The sequence below is a fragment of the Canis lupus genome, chromosome 16 (assembly GCF_048164855.1).
Source record: "Canis lupus baileyi chromosome 16, mCanLup2.hap1, whole genome shotgun sequence".
NCBI classification, from domain to species: domain Eukaryota; kingdom Metazoa; phylum Chordata; class Mammalia; order Carnivora; family Canidae; genus Canis; species Canis lupus.
The window spans coordinates 46,855,585-46,871,510 of NC_132853.1; the positions used below are offsets into that span (position 1 = coordinate 46,855,585).

Sequence of the window (15,926 nt, forward strand, 5' to 3'; positions counted from 1 at the left end):
CATATATTTGATGGAAATCAAACAACTCCTGGGTCCCTGTTTAGCTAAATGAGCCAAAAAGGAAGAAAAAAAAACCAACCCACAAGCCATATATATGTATATGTATATAATCACTTTGCCTGGTTAAGGAGCAAAGAAAAAAGATTTTAATCGAGAGGTAATTTTTGAAAATGAGAAATCTGTTATGGTAGTAGGATTATGGGTGATGAGTACTTTTTTTAAAAAAAGATTGATTTGTCTTTTAAACAGGCAAGGGGGGAAAAAAGAGCCCGGAGCTATTATGATCTGTCACCAAAATAAATTATCTTCATTGCAACTCTAAGATTGCAGAGGTGTGTGTCAAAATTAAGACCTACAGCCTAAAGCCTTAAGTAGGTGAGAATATTCTAAGAAGCAGGTGATACATTTTCTAAGTGTGCTGGCATTTTTCTCTTGTTGGTTTTGGTTTGAGTTCAAAGCAGAAACCTGTCAGGTGGGCTGGAAGGAAGACAAATCATAATTGGACAGGAGTTTCCTGTCCCTTGTCCCGTGAGTCTCTTGCATTCTTTCTGCCTTCATGTCATTCTGGCTTGGCTCTAAGCAAGTCTGTGAGGTACAGGTTGAGGATAGTTTCCCAGGACTACTGTCACAAATTGCCACAAACTGGATGGCTTAAAAAAATGGAAGTTTATCCAAATCTCAGTTCTGGAGGCCGGAAGTCCAAAATCTAAGTGTCAGCAGAGCCACGCTTTCTCCAGAGGCTCCAAGGGAGGGTCCTTCCTCACCTCTTCCAGCTGTGGGTGTTTCTTAGCCCATGGCAGCATCACTCCAGGCTCTGCCTCCCTGTGGCCTCTTCCCTACATCTTTCTCCCTCTTCTTTCTGAAAATACTAGTCATTGTATTTAGGGCCCATCTAAAGAGATTACAGGATCCTTAATTACATCTGTAGAGACCTTATTTCTACAGAAGGTCATATTCCCAAATACTGGGGGTTAGGACTTTTTTCGGGGGCCATTACTGGACCCACTGCTGTTGGCTTCAGAGATGTTTTAGCTGACTACCACGCAGGGCTTTCCACCCAGTGACACACTCTCCCCATCCCTAGAACACTGGTACTCTGGAGTGGAAGTAAGCAAGCCTTATAGGTGGCGGGCTGGCAGCTTAGGTTTGGAAACCAGCTCCCCACTCACCTGTGGCCCAAAAGGTGTTCTTAAATGTATCCCAGCCTTGGCTCTTCTCTCCTGTAAAATGGAGGTGATACTAACTCATTGGGTCCTAAGGAGCATATGGGAGAATGTGTTAAAGCAGTCAGCACGATGCACAAATTATAGCAGGAACTTAATAAATGTCTTCGAGTCTGAAATCTGTCACACACTGACCTTAACATTAACTTTCTTGCTCTCAGATGGATTATGTTTGACAACAAATCTGTCGGGTGAATCTAGACAAATGTGGGGGACAGAGAATTGACACCTTATCAATTTAGGGTGTTGACAGTATTCAGTGAATTCATGTGAAGAGTTTTGGCAGTACCTGGCCATGTATTTGTGGTTGTCATTGCTGTGGTTGCTATGGTACTATAACCCAGTTGATTTGAGCCAGCAGAGAACAGGCCTCGAGGAGGCCACTGAAGATCACAAATGGGGCAACCCTAAATCCACCCCAAGGCATCTAATGAATATGGCTATCCACTTGGCCTTTACTTAGTTTTTTATATCCTTCAGCTTAGAACTCAGTACCTAGTAGGGCTTCAAAAAATTCTCTTGACCAAAAAAAAAAAGTATTCTAGATGTTCAGGTAATAGAATTAGCAGCATTTCCCCCAATCATATCCTTAACTGGTGTGATGAGAGTCTAGTGGTCACTGCAGAAGACAAAAAGGACAAGAATTGTCTGTACTTTTATCAGCAGAAAGGGCTTCACCCTTTTGACCTTGGACCAGTAAGTAACTGGTCCCTTAGGAGTTGGTTTAAAAGAAGCCATCTATACCTACCTGCCCCCTGAGGTTTGATCTTTGATGGAAGATTGTTGCTCTGTTGATGCTAAATAACAGAATCTTGCTTTCACCTCAAAGGGACTTTTACTGAATTCCTTCAGCGGCTCATTCCCTGGATGACTCAGTGTTCCACTGCTGTCTAGATTTTCCCTGTGATATCATTTGTTACCAGTTAACATTGACTAGATACCCATATCCACATTGGTGCCAGGCCCAGTCAGGACATAGAGGGTAGAAGGGGTCCCCTTTCCACAGCTGTGGGCCTGAGGGCCACTGGTACCAAAGATTGACACAGTTCACAGTTGAAGATATGGAGACAGAGAGGGTACATGAGGCAATGTTAACAGTGAAGGGCCATTTCTACCTTAGGGCTGCCATGTTGCTTATATTTTGCCATCATGCATGGTGTTGTCTGGCCAGCAGATTGTCTACTCAAAAATCTAGAGATTTCCATCTTCCTAGAATATAAAATGAGCAAACTCCTGAACTAGAGTCATGGAAGCTGAACATGACCATACGCTCCTGGCATCACTGAGGCCTCCTCTCTTTCCATGTGCCCACAGCCCAGTGGAAGTGTCTTTCTAGTAACGTTTTCTTGTTTCAAATTTTATTTCATCTTTTCACCCCTCATCACTTTTTCTTCCCCCCTTCCTACCAGGGTAACCACATTCAGAAGCGGATGTGCATCATCATCGTATACTTTTTCAACACATGTATTAAGATCTGGCTAATTATCTAGCATCATTTTGTGGTTGTTTTTTTTTTTTTTTTTTAAGATTTTTTAAAAAGTGCATGAGCAGAGGGGAGGGACAAAAGGAGAACGGGAGGAAGAGAATCTCCAGAGGACTCCAAGTGGAGCCCAATGTGGGCCTTGATCTCACAACCCTGAGGTCATGACTTGAGCCAAAACCAAGAGTCAGACGTTCAACTGACTGAGCCACCCAGGTGCCCCCATTTTGTGTGTTTTAAATGTGGCATGTATTACACAATACAAATTCTTTTGCAACTTGTTTTCTTTTTCCTCTATGGATTTGAGATCCATAGTAGATTTGAGATCTACATTCATGTAGATCCAGTTCATTGGTTTTACTTATTACATAATGACACTAATTTGTCCATTCCCCTACTGGTAGACAGCTAGGTTGCTTCCACATTTACTGTATTAAACAGCTGTATTAAATAACTGCTGTATACACCTTCTTCGGTTCTCCTTGTGCTCATGTGAGAATTTCTATAGGTCCAGGGCACACTTGGAAGGGGAGCTGCTGGTCATAAGGTGGGCATATCTTTCTTGGGTTTGGCAACTTTCCAAAGTGCCTGCACCCATTTACATTCACCAGCAGGGTTAGAAGTTTGTTTCCACACGTCCCAACCAATCAATACTTTCATAATTTTCACCAAGTTTTTCAACCTGACAGGTGTGGAATAGGCATTTGCCTCTGTAATTGCTGGGTGAGAGTTGGTTAAGCACCCTTTCACACATTTACTAGCCATCAGGCTGCTGCTTTTAGTTGTGTGTTTATATCCTTGGCATATTTTTCCTCTACTTTTGGAAATGTTGGGGGAGAGGTGGTTCTTTTCTCACTAATTGGTAGAACTTCTTTACATATTCTGGATGCTAATTTTTTATTGATATGATTTGCAAGGATCTTCCCTGGGTCTGTGACATTTTCACTAAAATATCTTTATGAAAGAAAAATGAGAAATGAGGATAAGAAGTTCGGCCTTGAAGAGAAGCAACTGTAAAGGGGTCTGTTAATTCTGCTTCTGAGACTAGTTTGTGGCATGCTAAGGGCATGGATTGTAGTACTTCCCATTTATCTAGGTGTCGTCAGGACAAGGCTTTCATACATGTCTATAATTTTTTTCTCCAGGGTCTCTGATTTATTTTGCATTTTACAAGTATTGTCTTTAGGAAAATGCCTTGTTCTTGGAGATTCTCTACACTCACTTATTTGGAACATCAGTAATTAATTGCTGATATTTCACTCAGGTCACAGGTGAACACCAGCCTGGCCACTTCCAGTACATTGAGCCCTTAGTTCCTGTGACTTCTGGAAGGTTCAGTGTAGCCTGAACCTAACCTGAACATCCGCCAGCACATAGTTGATTAGCTGCCAATCTCCCCAAGTGGAGACATTTTTTTTTTAAGATTTTATTTACTTATTCATGAGAGACACAGGCAGAGGGAGAAGCAGGCTCCATGCAGAGAGCCCGACGTGGGACTCAATCCTGGGTGTCTGGGATCATGCCCTGGGCTGAGGGCGGCGCTAAACTGCTGAGCCACCCGGGCTGCCTAACATGTTTTTCTTAATACAGAAGCAGTTGCTGCTTATTACAAAACTGTGCCAAAAAAGCATAATTCTACACTTGACATGAAGCAAAACTAATACTTTGACTTATATCCTGCTAAAGTGTTTCTAATATGTACATGACTATGCAAATAACATATGATAACAAAAGTGTCATAAAGTACTTACTGTTTTAGATTGCATGCTTTTCACTTAAACATTGGAAATCTCTAGGCTAATGGATGTTTCTATGGTGTCAACTTTAATGGCTGCATAGCTTTCCCTTGTACCTGGAAGATTATAAAAGATTCCTTAATATTGACTGTGTTTCATTTTTTGACTATAAGAAGCAGCCTTGAAGTAAACATGGATATTTATATTTTTACTTCCTTGTGGAAAAAAAAAAAAGTCCAAGACCCAGAACTGTGCTAAAGCCATGCTCATTTCTAAGACTTTGGTACGTAGCCCAGATTGTTTGGTGTGGTAGGGGAGGGCCATGTGGGTCACTCATTCCTGGGACGCTGGTTGATCACCTGTCACATGCTGGGCACTTTCAGTGGGTTGGGAACATGGAGATGTTGAGAGGATCCCAGTCCCAGGTATCAGGGCTCACCATCTGGGCTGCTATGCAGAGCCGCTGAGCAGAGAGGTAGCCGATGAGGCCATAGAAGGCTGTCACTGGGAGGGAGGAAGCTGATCTCTAGTTGAGGAAGGAGGACCGAAATGGTCTTGGGATGATACACAAGGCAACCCTTGTCACACATTAGTTTTCAGTCTAAATGATATAAATCACTTACCTTGACTAGAGGTACAACCTCACCTGTGTTTGAGGTGAGTCACGTAACTCCCAGTTCTGCAGTCTGCACCTCATCAATCAGGCATAATGATGACACCAGCCTTATCTGCCTTACAGACGTGAGATTCAAGTCACAGAATGGATGGAAAAGGGTTCTCTGACTGTCAGATTCTACATAAATGTTGTATAAACAGTATTGCTAATGTTGTCCTCCAGTGGACACAAGGGCATCGGATGAGTAACAGCTCCCAGAGGACGTCAGGGATGCTGGTGCTGGAATGATCCTTCCCCCATTGAAAGGAAGCATGGCAGCCCCAAGAACCTGCCGGGGGGCTTAGATTCACCCTAAGGATACTGCTCTGCTTTCACAATCTGGGTTCAAACCCCAGCCCTGTGATGTTAGGTGAGTGACTTGACCTCCCTGTGCTAGAGTTTCTGCATCCATAAAATCAGGATGATCATCCCGTCCTTCTGAGAACCAAACTGAATAAGGCATATCAGGTGTCTAACCCAGGACCTGGTGGTGGTAAATGCTTAGTGTGTGGAAGCTTTGTTACTGTTATTTGCAGCTTGTTAATCCTTGTGAGGAAACTGTTAGAGCATAGAGAAGCATTCCTTCCATCAGCAGGTTAAGAGCAACCTCAAATCAAATTCTAGTTTTAAGATTGAATTTTCATTCATCATTCTGGAACTTCCTAAATAGCTGTTTCCTAGTAAAAGTGCCCTGCTCTGGGGATTTAATTATGGGCCATGAGGATTTGCTTGTTTTCTGAATAAGATTTGAAGAAAGAGCTGGTCTGCTCTTACAGAAAATGAGTTAGAAGCTCTGTCTATTGACCAAGCCACCATTTTATCAAAGAAAGCCCTTTTCAACTCCCTCTTCCCTCAAGGGAGGGAGGGAGAAATAAAGGACATAAACTCAGTATGTTTCCAAAGATTGCCTTACATAATTTCATGAAAAACTTCCTCCTTTGTTCTTCTTGTTCTCTTGTGCATCTGAGATCCCATCCACATTAAATAAAAAACAAAACAAAACAAAACCAGAGAGAGATAAAATGACTTACTCAGATAAATAAGATAAACATGATAAATCATATTCAGGCAAGACTGGAGCAGGTCCTCCTGAAGTTCCTTTGAGCCTCGTAGGTTGCTTAATTCACTGAGTGATTTAAACTGACTCCAAGCCTTGTACGGAAGGAGACTGTGATGCAGTTGCATTTTGCGATTTGTTTTCTGTTTGTTCACAGCCAAAGAACAGCAATTCATTGCATAAAGAAGCATTTATTTAGTGCTCAAATGCCTTATCCTGAGGATTAGTCAGGGTGAAGGCTGAGCTGCAAAAAGAGATGCTGAATTACAGTGGCTAGGGTTAGAAGTTTGTCTTCTTGTGTAGCAGTCCTGATGTTGGCAGGGCCGCTTTGCTGCATATGGTCATTGAGGGACCCTCATTTCTTTTTTTTTTTTAATATTTTATTTATTTATTCATGAGAGAGACACAGAGAGAGAGGCAGAGACACAGGCAGAGGGAGAAGCAGGCTCCATGCAGGGAGCCTGACGTGGGACTCGATCCCAGGTCTCCAGGATCACACCCTGGACTGAAGGTGGCGCTAAACCGCTGAGCCACCAGGGCTGCCTGGGACCCTCATTTCTTTAATTTTGGTGCTCTGCTCACTTCCAGGGATGCTTTCCTTATTTGCATCATTGAAGCTGGTTTGCATGGAAGTGAGGGAAGGTGTGGAGGGGGTGGTTTATTAAAGCTCAGTGGCTTGGAGTCACACAGGACTTGGGTTCTCTGCCTGTTGGGCACAAACCTCAAACAATGAGAAAGGCTAACAAATGTAGTCCCCACCAAACAGCCCGCAACTTGTGAGTGGGAAAGGGAGTGGGTCGAAAGAGGTTTCTATCACAGAGAGGAGACAAATGACTACCAGAGGATGTATAGCAACCTTGGTCACAGATGTGAAGGTGGTTTTGATTCCTGTTCTTTTGCTCTCTCCCAAAATGGGAGAAGGAAATCTCTGCTGCTTGAACTGTGACACTCCCCATGCCTTGGAAGGCAGATGCCCGGGAAGGCACAGTTAGTGTGAGTGGGAGTCTATTCCATGTCACCTGTTACCCCCAATGGTCTACTGTGCAGGAGGACTGGCAGGCTTGGCCGCCTTCTCCTAGTAGAATATTTCAGAGAGATCCAAGGACACAGTTTAAAGAAAGCCATGAGTTTCCAGAGCTCAAACCCAATGATGTCACCCAGCATTCACAGTGCCAACTATCCTGGCAGGTGTTGGTCAAGTCGGATGGTCTAATGACTGTGGGTTTTAGGCTTCTGTTTACCAACACTGGGCTCCTGCTCGATGATGCTCCATAGAACAAACAAGGCCATAGATTATGCTCCCAGATGGCTTCCTTATTTTTAGTTCAGTAAAAAATTTCTGGAATCTATTTTGTCATGATAGTGGTCTGAGTAACTTTAATAAAGGGCAAACTCAGGCAATCTCAGAAATGTTATATTTGTGAGCGTGTTATCACCTGACACATTCAAAGGAATCCTAGAAGACTAGGTTTGTTTATGACTTCTGCACTTTTCCTTTGGCATACGTATAGTTAAATTCCTCAAATCCGAAAAGACACTCTCTCCCTTCCAGGGGAAAATAATTAAGCTACAAATTACAGTGAAACTCTGCTCCTCTCTGCTGCAGGGAGCCTCAGACATCTTATATGCTGCTACAAAATTGCATTGTTCAAGTGGGGCCACCTAACTGTGGGTGGTTCACTTAGCCACATTCCTAGATGAAGGACCAAGATAGAAACCTTTTAGTCTCTTACCAAGGGAATGCACATCTGGATTAGTTTCCTGGGACTGCCATGACAAATTAGCACAACTTGGTGGCTGAAAACAACAGAAATGTATTCTCTCACAGTTCTGGAGGCCAGAATTCCAAAATCAGGCTGTCAGCAGCGTTTCTTCCAGGCTGTCAGCCTCTCACTGCTTCTCATGCAGACTGGCAGCCCTTGATTTGCAGACACATCATTGCAGGGTCTGCCTCTGTCTGCAGGGAGCCTCTTCCCCGGGTCTCTGTCTCAAATCTCCCTCTCCTTCTCATAGGGAGATAAGTCACTGGGTTCAGAGTCAGGGCCCAGCCTAAATTCTAGACGATTTCATCTCAAGAGCCTCAATGTAATTATATCTGCAAACAACCTGTTTCCAAATAAGGTCATGTTCCCAGGTACCAGGGTCAGGACCCAGGCCTATCTTTTTGAGCTACGGGTTCAGTGCACTACACTCTCATAGTAAACGTGCATTAGGAGAGGAGTTTAAGTCCATTACCACCAAGCACCAAACTCCATTTTGTTGACTGCCAAATCTGACCGCATAGACCCTTGGAAAGGCAACAGGCCCATTTTTCACATTTGGAAAATCAGAAGTGCCAAAAAGCGAACTGGCTCTTCCCACAGAGATGGGTGATAGATTGCCTCGGGGCATGCCCACGTTCACGGGCAACCCCATTTGCACAGCTGCCTGTGAACCAGCCAGCTCGCACATTGTCAGGGATGCTTCCTTTGCGCGAGCTTTTCTTTCTTAGGCTCTGTAATTAGTTGGGGGGGATGGGGGGGAGCTGCAGCTCCTGTCATTCATCTCCCAGGGCTTGATAAATGTTATTTTACTTCTTGATGGGCACCTTCTGGCATATTTTCCACCTTATACCTTTGCTGTTTGTTGTGGTTTCTTTGAGTCCCATAAAAACAAGATAAAAAAAGCAAGTGAGAACAGCGCAGGAAAAGTCAGAACTGCAATTTAGTTGTGGAAGGTTCAATTGGATGTGTTTTTCCCTCGCCCTCCTGCCTTTGCCGCTTCCCTGCTCAGAGCTGGGCTCTGTCCCACTTGGTGCCCAGTGACATGAAGCCCACCCCCACATGTTCCCATCCTTTCCAGGGTAATCAGTGTCTTCCTAGGTGCCTGATGGAAAGAGGAAGATTGTCCTTTCTGTCAGGCATTCAAGATCTTTGTAAGAAATTGAAGAAATTTTAAACTTAAAACGATTCCTTTTTTTATTACAAGGGATGATGTAATTCAGCTGCCGTAGGATGAGAAAAAGTCTCCCTGGGTTTGAACATGAAGCAGGGGTGGGGTTTGACGGGTGGACCTTAGAGATTCTGGTTCTGAATCTGGCTCTTATACTACCATCTGGAGTCCTCCTTCCTGCTCTGGGATTCTTTAGCACCAACTAGAGACTGTCTCCAGAAGGTGTTTTCTGTGACGGGATAAGTGGAAGGCCAGTGCCTGCTGCTTTGTATGGCTCTGCTGTGAGTCCTCCAAATTCTGGCCTTGAGACCTTTCCTGAGCTCATCCTCTCTGAGGACAAGGAACGAGAGAACACCACTGTCCCAAAGGCCTCACGTGACTTGTTTTTTAATTTAGGACAAGGAATGACAGTAGCCTTGAAAATGTCATTTGTGTTTTCTTTGGTTGCTGAGAAGTAAAGAATTTTAGGTCTCAGCTATTTTATACACTGGCAGGCACACATATAAGAATCCCCTGTAGATCTTTTTAAAATGAACATAGTGAAGGCTCAAGATGACTCTGAGTGGGCTTGGGTAGCTTGAGTTGGAGGTCTAGCTATTCCTTTTTTTTTTTTTTTTTAATTTTGGCAAAATATATATAATAATTTACCATTTTAGCCTTAATGTGGCATTAAGTACATTATGTTGTATAACCATTATGACCATCTCCAGACAACTTTTGTCTTCCCAAACTGAAACTCTGTCCCCATTAAACACTAACTCCCAGCCCCCCACCGCCAGCTCCTGACAACCACCCCTCTAATCTCTGTATCTGAATTTAACTACTCTGGGAACCTCATATAAGCAGAGTCATGTAATATTTGTCCTTTGTGGCTGGCTTTTTCACTCAGCATATCCTCCAAGTTCATCTGTGTGGCAGCCTGTGTCAGAATTTCCTTTCTAAGGCTATGTAATATCCCATTGTGTGTGTAAACAACGTTTTCTCTTTCACCCATCCATGGGCACTAGAGTTTCTTCCTTCTTCCTTGACTTCCTGAGGCCTTCTTCTCCATCTGTTTCCACCTTCAGCTGCCTGCTTGTCTTCCATGACATGCACCAGAACAGAATCTTGCTGTCATGAACCATCTCTGCAAACAAGATTTAACAGAGTTTGTTAAAAGAAAAAAAGAACAGATATTAGTTCCAAATAAAAACCTTCAGGCATGTTTTGGCGACATCTGTGAGGAAAAGAAGATGGTCCGGGAGGCAGCAAGGCTTCAGGCATAATAAAGCACTTCCCAAAGCCATATGCAAATCTTAGAGTACTGAATATTAAGAGTTACTTTCTAGAAGAAAAAAGGCCATGTGCAGTATTTTGAAGTATTTGAAGGCCATGTGCAGTATTTTGTTTTACAATGTGTTGCTTTTATGTATAAGAGAAAGGTGGTGGAACAAGATACTTGTCATAGCTGAGGTGGTCTTCTGTCCCTTTGCTGAGTGGATGTGGATCCTGGATGAAACTCTGCCTGCCTGCCTGCCTGCCTGGCTGCTGAGTAAAGAAATGGCTTGTGGAATTCATTTCAGTAGCATATGCTAAGGACAAAGTACAAGCCTCCAACCCTACTTAATTAGGGTTCTCTTAAGGCGTGCCAATAGCATCTGCTTCTCAAAAGATGTAAGTCTTGATTTTGAGTATGACTTGATTTAGCCAAATCCCCAGCCCGCTTCAAAGTCCAAACTGATCTGTGTTCTCTGAGGGAGTAACTATCTGGAATCAGCTTACAACATAAAATTTGAATAATAATGTAAAATCATTACAATTCTGATTTTTCAATTTTAGGATTTTTTTAAACCTTTAACCACCAAGACCTATTAGTCGCATATAATGGCATGCTAAGTCACTTAGGCAGAAACATGGATATTGAAATAGGTTGGTAAAGAGTAACTTTTTGTCTGGGTTGACTATTCTGTGAAGTCATCACTGCCTCTCCTGCTAGATATGTGTATCTTTTCTTCCATGTTCCTAAAGTTCCTTGTGAATAGCTCATCAGAGTACTTATTACATGGCCCCAGGATCATATACACATAGGGTTTGCGAACTAGACCTTGTATTTATAGGAGGCACCGGGATCTGCATTGCTTTATTTCAAGTACAGGGTCAGTGTATGGCACTGTTGACAACAACCACTTATTAGATGCCTACTGCATTCTAGGCATGGCCCTAGGAACTTAACACCCTGAGAAAGGCATGATTGTCACCACTTTACAGCTAAGAAATTGTGGCCTAGTAGTTTAGAATTCCATCTGCTCCCTCAGTTCATCAATGGGGAAAGAGGCCTGTGGGACTCCAAAGCTTAGTAGTGCCTTTCCCATCAGAACATGGCTTCCCTGTTGGTGGGAAAACACTAGATGTCTATGGAAGAATTAATGAAAACCACAGTGAGGTAGCTATAGGTCATTGTATGTATATATACATACACATACGTAAATATATAAGTATAGTCATCACGTAAGATAAATGAATAGCAGTGACATTCTGGTCTCTTCTTTCAATGCCACCCAGATTTTTCCAAGCATCTATTCACTTTAGGTGGGGTGGGGGTGGAAATACTGCCGAATTGTTTAAACTGCTCCTTACTAGTTTACTTTTATAAGTACTTATCCATGGGAAATGAAAGATTATTCCATAAAAGATATTTGGAATAAAGTCATCAACAATTGGAGGTAACAATATATTTAGAGGCTCATTTCATACCATGCATTAAAATAAACTTGAGAGTTAAAAGGAGTTAAATATAATAAAAATAATCACTTTAAAAATAAAACTACCAATGGGGTACCTGGGTGGTTTAGTTAGTTAAGCATCAGACTCTTGATTTCAGCTCAGGTCATGATCTCCAGGTCATGAGATTGAGCCCTGTGTTTGGCTCCATATTCAACATGGAGCCTGAAGATTCTCTCTCCCTCTCTCTCTGCCCCTCTTCCAATCCCCACTCACTTGTGAGCATGTTTGCTCTTTTAAAAAAAATAATAATAATATAAATCTGCCAATTGTTTTACTAGCAAAAGATGGGTTTATTCAAGAATAGGAGAGAATTAAAAAAAAAAAAAGAATAGGAGAGAATTGCAATCTGGGACAAACAAGGTATGGCAAAACCATAGGGAAGTCTGCAGGACAAAGAGGATACCCTTTTTATAGATGAAAGGGGGACATAAGGCTATTGTAAACAAAAAGTCCATTAGGAAAGTGGGAGTTGGATGTATGGTGGCTTCTTGTTGGCTAGGCTATGGCAAGGGGCTGGGGGGTGCGAGGAGAAGCCTCTCCTTTTCTTACCCCCATAGTAAAGCAGTAGCCACCTGCAAGGTCTGTCTCCATTGGGTCTGCTGTTGATGAGGAGGAGCCTGAGAGCTCCCCCTGCTGAACCTCTTGACTCCATTTTAGTGATACTTCTTTTTATCAAATTTAACAAAATTAAACTAAAAAAAAAAAAAAAGAAAGAAATGGCAAAGAAGTCTAGTAAAGAGCTCATACAAATTTATAAGGTCTCCAGTAGATAAATTGGCAAAGTAATTAAAGAAGAGAGCTCACAATAGTGGGAATATATATGATTAACAAATAGAAATTATTCTGGCATTCTGGCAAAAATATTGTAACTAGGAAAATGAAGTATCACTCCCACATATTTAATTAGCAAAAAAAAATTGTTTTAAAATACCTAATATGCATGATGGCTGGTGGGGAGTCTATCAAATATTTTTTCTATATTTCTGCTTGCATTATAAGTTGGTACTACTCATGTAAAGCTGTCTGGCAATATATATCAAGAGCTCTAATGTGTTTATGACTATTCTAATCTCTTCTAAGAAAAGAATACAAAAGTATAAAATGTATATTTTCATATATACATGAATATGTCCATTGAGATATTAACTTTCAGTAATGAAGTAATGGTGCAGATTATGACTTATCCATTCATTTGAAAATTATTCTAAAGTCATGGCAACATGACTAAATTTACCTAATATTAAATGAAAAGGTAAGATTTTAAAAGTATAGTTACTCTATACCTTTACAAAAAGAAACCTGTTTAAATTACCAAAAGTAATTATACTGGAAAGATCAGTGATTGAGTTGTCGTGGTGAGATTCTGGGAAGTGTTTTTTTATTTTGTGATACAGTTACTTTTAAAATTTAAAACATTTTTATAAATGGACTTTATTTTTTTACGAGTTCTGTTCCCTAAAGTGTTTATTAATTTTATGCTTATTATTTCAATCAATAAAACCCAAATGATTCAGGCTTACTTGACTGGCTTTCAAATTGAAATATTAATTAGGCATTATTATCTTAATGAGAAAAATGTGCTTAAGACACCATGGATTAATTGTACTTTTGCCAAACTACTCTAGAGTTAAATGATTCTCTTCCAATTTGCATATTTTGGGGGCAAAAATCCAGATATATAATCAGTGAAGCAGAGACTTTGTTGCAAGCAAGCTATGAATTATGTTTTTAAAAGTTACCCTTTTGACAGAGGAAGGCATGAATTGCCTATACCAACCCCGCCGTTAAAAATACATAAAAATCTGAATCTTTCATAAACACAGCTTGATTTAAAATTTTAGGGTAATTGTTGAGGTCTAGTTTAGAAAACACCATGTCATTTTCTCCTCTTTTTGTGTTGGTATTGATCCCAAGGAATATATATCAAGCTATAAAAGTCAATTTTTCTTGTAGCCACATCTAGTTCCTTAGCCAGCTCAGGGTACTTTGTAAGTGGATGCACACAAAGCTTTGGCTGCTATTTCTGGGTTCCGCCTCCAGCTAGCTGCTCACACATAGCCCGGCTCTTTTCGTGGGTCCACGAAGTCTGATCTTAAAGTGCAGGAGCTGTTTGGGATCCCATAGGATCAAACAGGTCTCACTTTTCTGGATTTATATTTAAATCAGTGGACGTTGTCATTTTGATTGCACATACACACCAGTTAAAAGAAATTCAAGTGGTCTTTTAAAATGAAAAGATTCATTATCAATTTGAGTAGCTACATAGTTCGTGAAGCCCCTTCCATTTTTAGGATTTTGGTGATCTCAGAGTGGGAATGCAGCGTGAAGTTCCTTACTAAGGCTTTTTGTATTCTAGTTGGGAGGCTGAAAAATTGGTTTTTGAATGCAACTGCCTATAAAGATCTGGATGGTTTGCTTTAGACAAGACACTGTCAGAACGCTGGCTTAATTTATAAGCTAAGATGGTCCTAGGAAAGTACCTTCAAGACAAAATTGTCAGAAAAATGTTTACCAACTGCAAACCCTTTGTAGGGCAGTATGTTGGGGTTTTGGTGGTGCCTATTTGTCCACGTGTTGGCACTGATTCTTGTCAGCTGATCTCAGAATGTCCTGAAGCACATGAGTTGGTTTCATTTTGAAGTTTGGGTGCTTTGCAATATTTCCCGCACACCTAAATTCTCACATTGGTAGTGGCAGACTTCACTCTGGTTCCAAACAAGTAGTTAGAATCATCTGTAGTTTGCAGTTCTAAATTCTGGAACGCTGGGGGTTTCTCCACAGCCTGCAGTGAAGATTATCCTTTCTTGAGGTTCTGAGTCCATGCTGAAATTGAAACAAGTACTGTCAGCTGCTTTGTCACATCAGGGTTTAATGCCCTATAAAATATATATACTGTACATAAAATGTATTTTTATCGTTTCATAAACTTGACCTATGGCATTTGTTGCTTTGCACATCTTAAGCTAGTAGAATTTGTGTTGCTAGAGAGAAATTCAGGGGCTCTCCAGGTCATTGGTTTCCAAACTGAGTCTTTAAGAGAAACAAAAACAATTCTCAGGTCCTATTATAGACCTGATCAATCAGAAGCCCATGCATGGAGTGTGGTCCAGGAATCTGTATCTTTGAAAAGCTCTGCAGTAGGGTTGGAAGGAGGAGGAAAGAGTGTAAGGGTATTCTCAGTGGTACAAAACACGCCAGTGGATCATTGTTTAAGCTGGAAATGGGTACTCAGGATTCATGGTTCTCTCTGTTCTTTACATGTATTTGAAAGTTTCCATCATGAAAAGACAACAACAACAAAAAAGGTTCCCAGGTGATCCTGATAATCAGCCAACCTTGGGAGGCACAATCCACTCCTCCCACCTAAGAGATGAGAAACTGCAGAGGCCATAGAGTTCATTTGTGAGATCTAGAACTCCTGTTCTGCCTCACAGGCCTGAGCTTTCAACTCCACATTGCCTTTGTAAACTAATTGTTTTGGTGATCTTCTTGGAATTTAAAAGAACATTAAGAAACTAAATATGAGGGAATCCCTGAGTGGCTCAGTGGGTTAGCGCCTGCCTTTGGCCTGGGGCGTGATCCTAGAGTCCCAGTCAGGCTTCTTGCATGGAGCCTGTTTCTCCCTCTGCCTGTGTCTCTGTGTCTCTCATGAATAAATAAATAAAATCTTAAAAAAAAAAAAAAAAAAGAAACCAAATGTGTATGACTCATTTTTTCCCCCCAACAACTTTTGGTTTTGGCTCAGGTCATGATCTCAGGGTTGTGAGATGGAGCCTGCTTAAGATTCTCCCTCTGCCCCTCCCTCCACTCCTTCTTGCTCTCTCTAAAAAAAATAATAAAATGGAGTTTTGCAAGATTTGTTCACAAATTTTTCTCTTCTGTGTGCACGTACAATCGTTCCCTCGGGTTACAAGAAAATCACTGGCTTTTCAAACACAGACTTTGGTGCTTCAACTCTGCCTCTGAGCCCAGTGGTCAATCTTGTGAGTCCAATGATACAAGAACGAGTGACTGATCAGGTAAAGGGGTTTGCCGAGTGCAGTGGTGCATGCCTGTAGTAAGCAGTGTCTGATGAATAGCG

General features: G+C 41.6%; 1 protein-coding gene and 1 long non-coding RNA gene across 3 annotated transcripts in view; one reads left to right on the forward strand and one right to left on the reverse strand.

The window, feature by feature from the left end:
• Positions 1-15,926, forward strand: part of PRKCA (protein kinase C alpha) — a 395,469-nt gene that overhangs the window by 225,601 nt on the left and 153,942 nt on the right. The window lies entirely within an intron of this gene.
• Positions 9,646-14,567, reverse strand: LOC140606944 (uncharacterized). Its single transcript, XR_012009155.1, has 2 exons — positions 14,326-14,567; positions 9,646-10,208 (listed from the first exon to the last, which is right to left on the reverse strand). It is a non-coding gene; the product is annotated as an uncharacterized lncRNA (long non-coding RNA).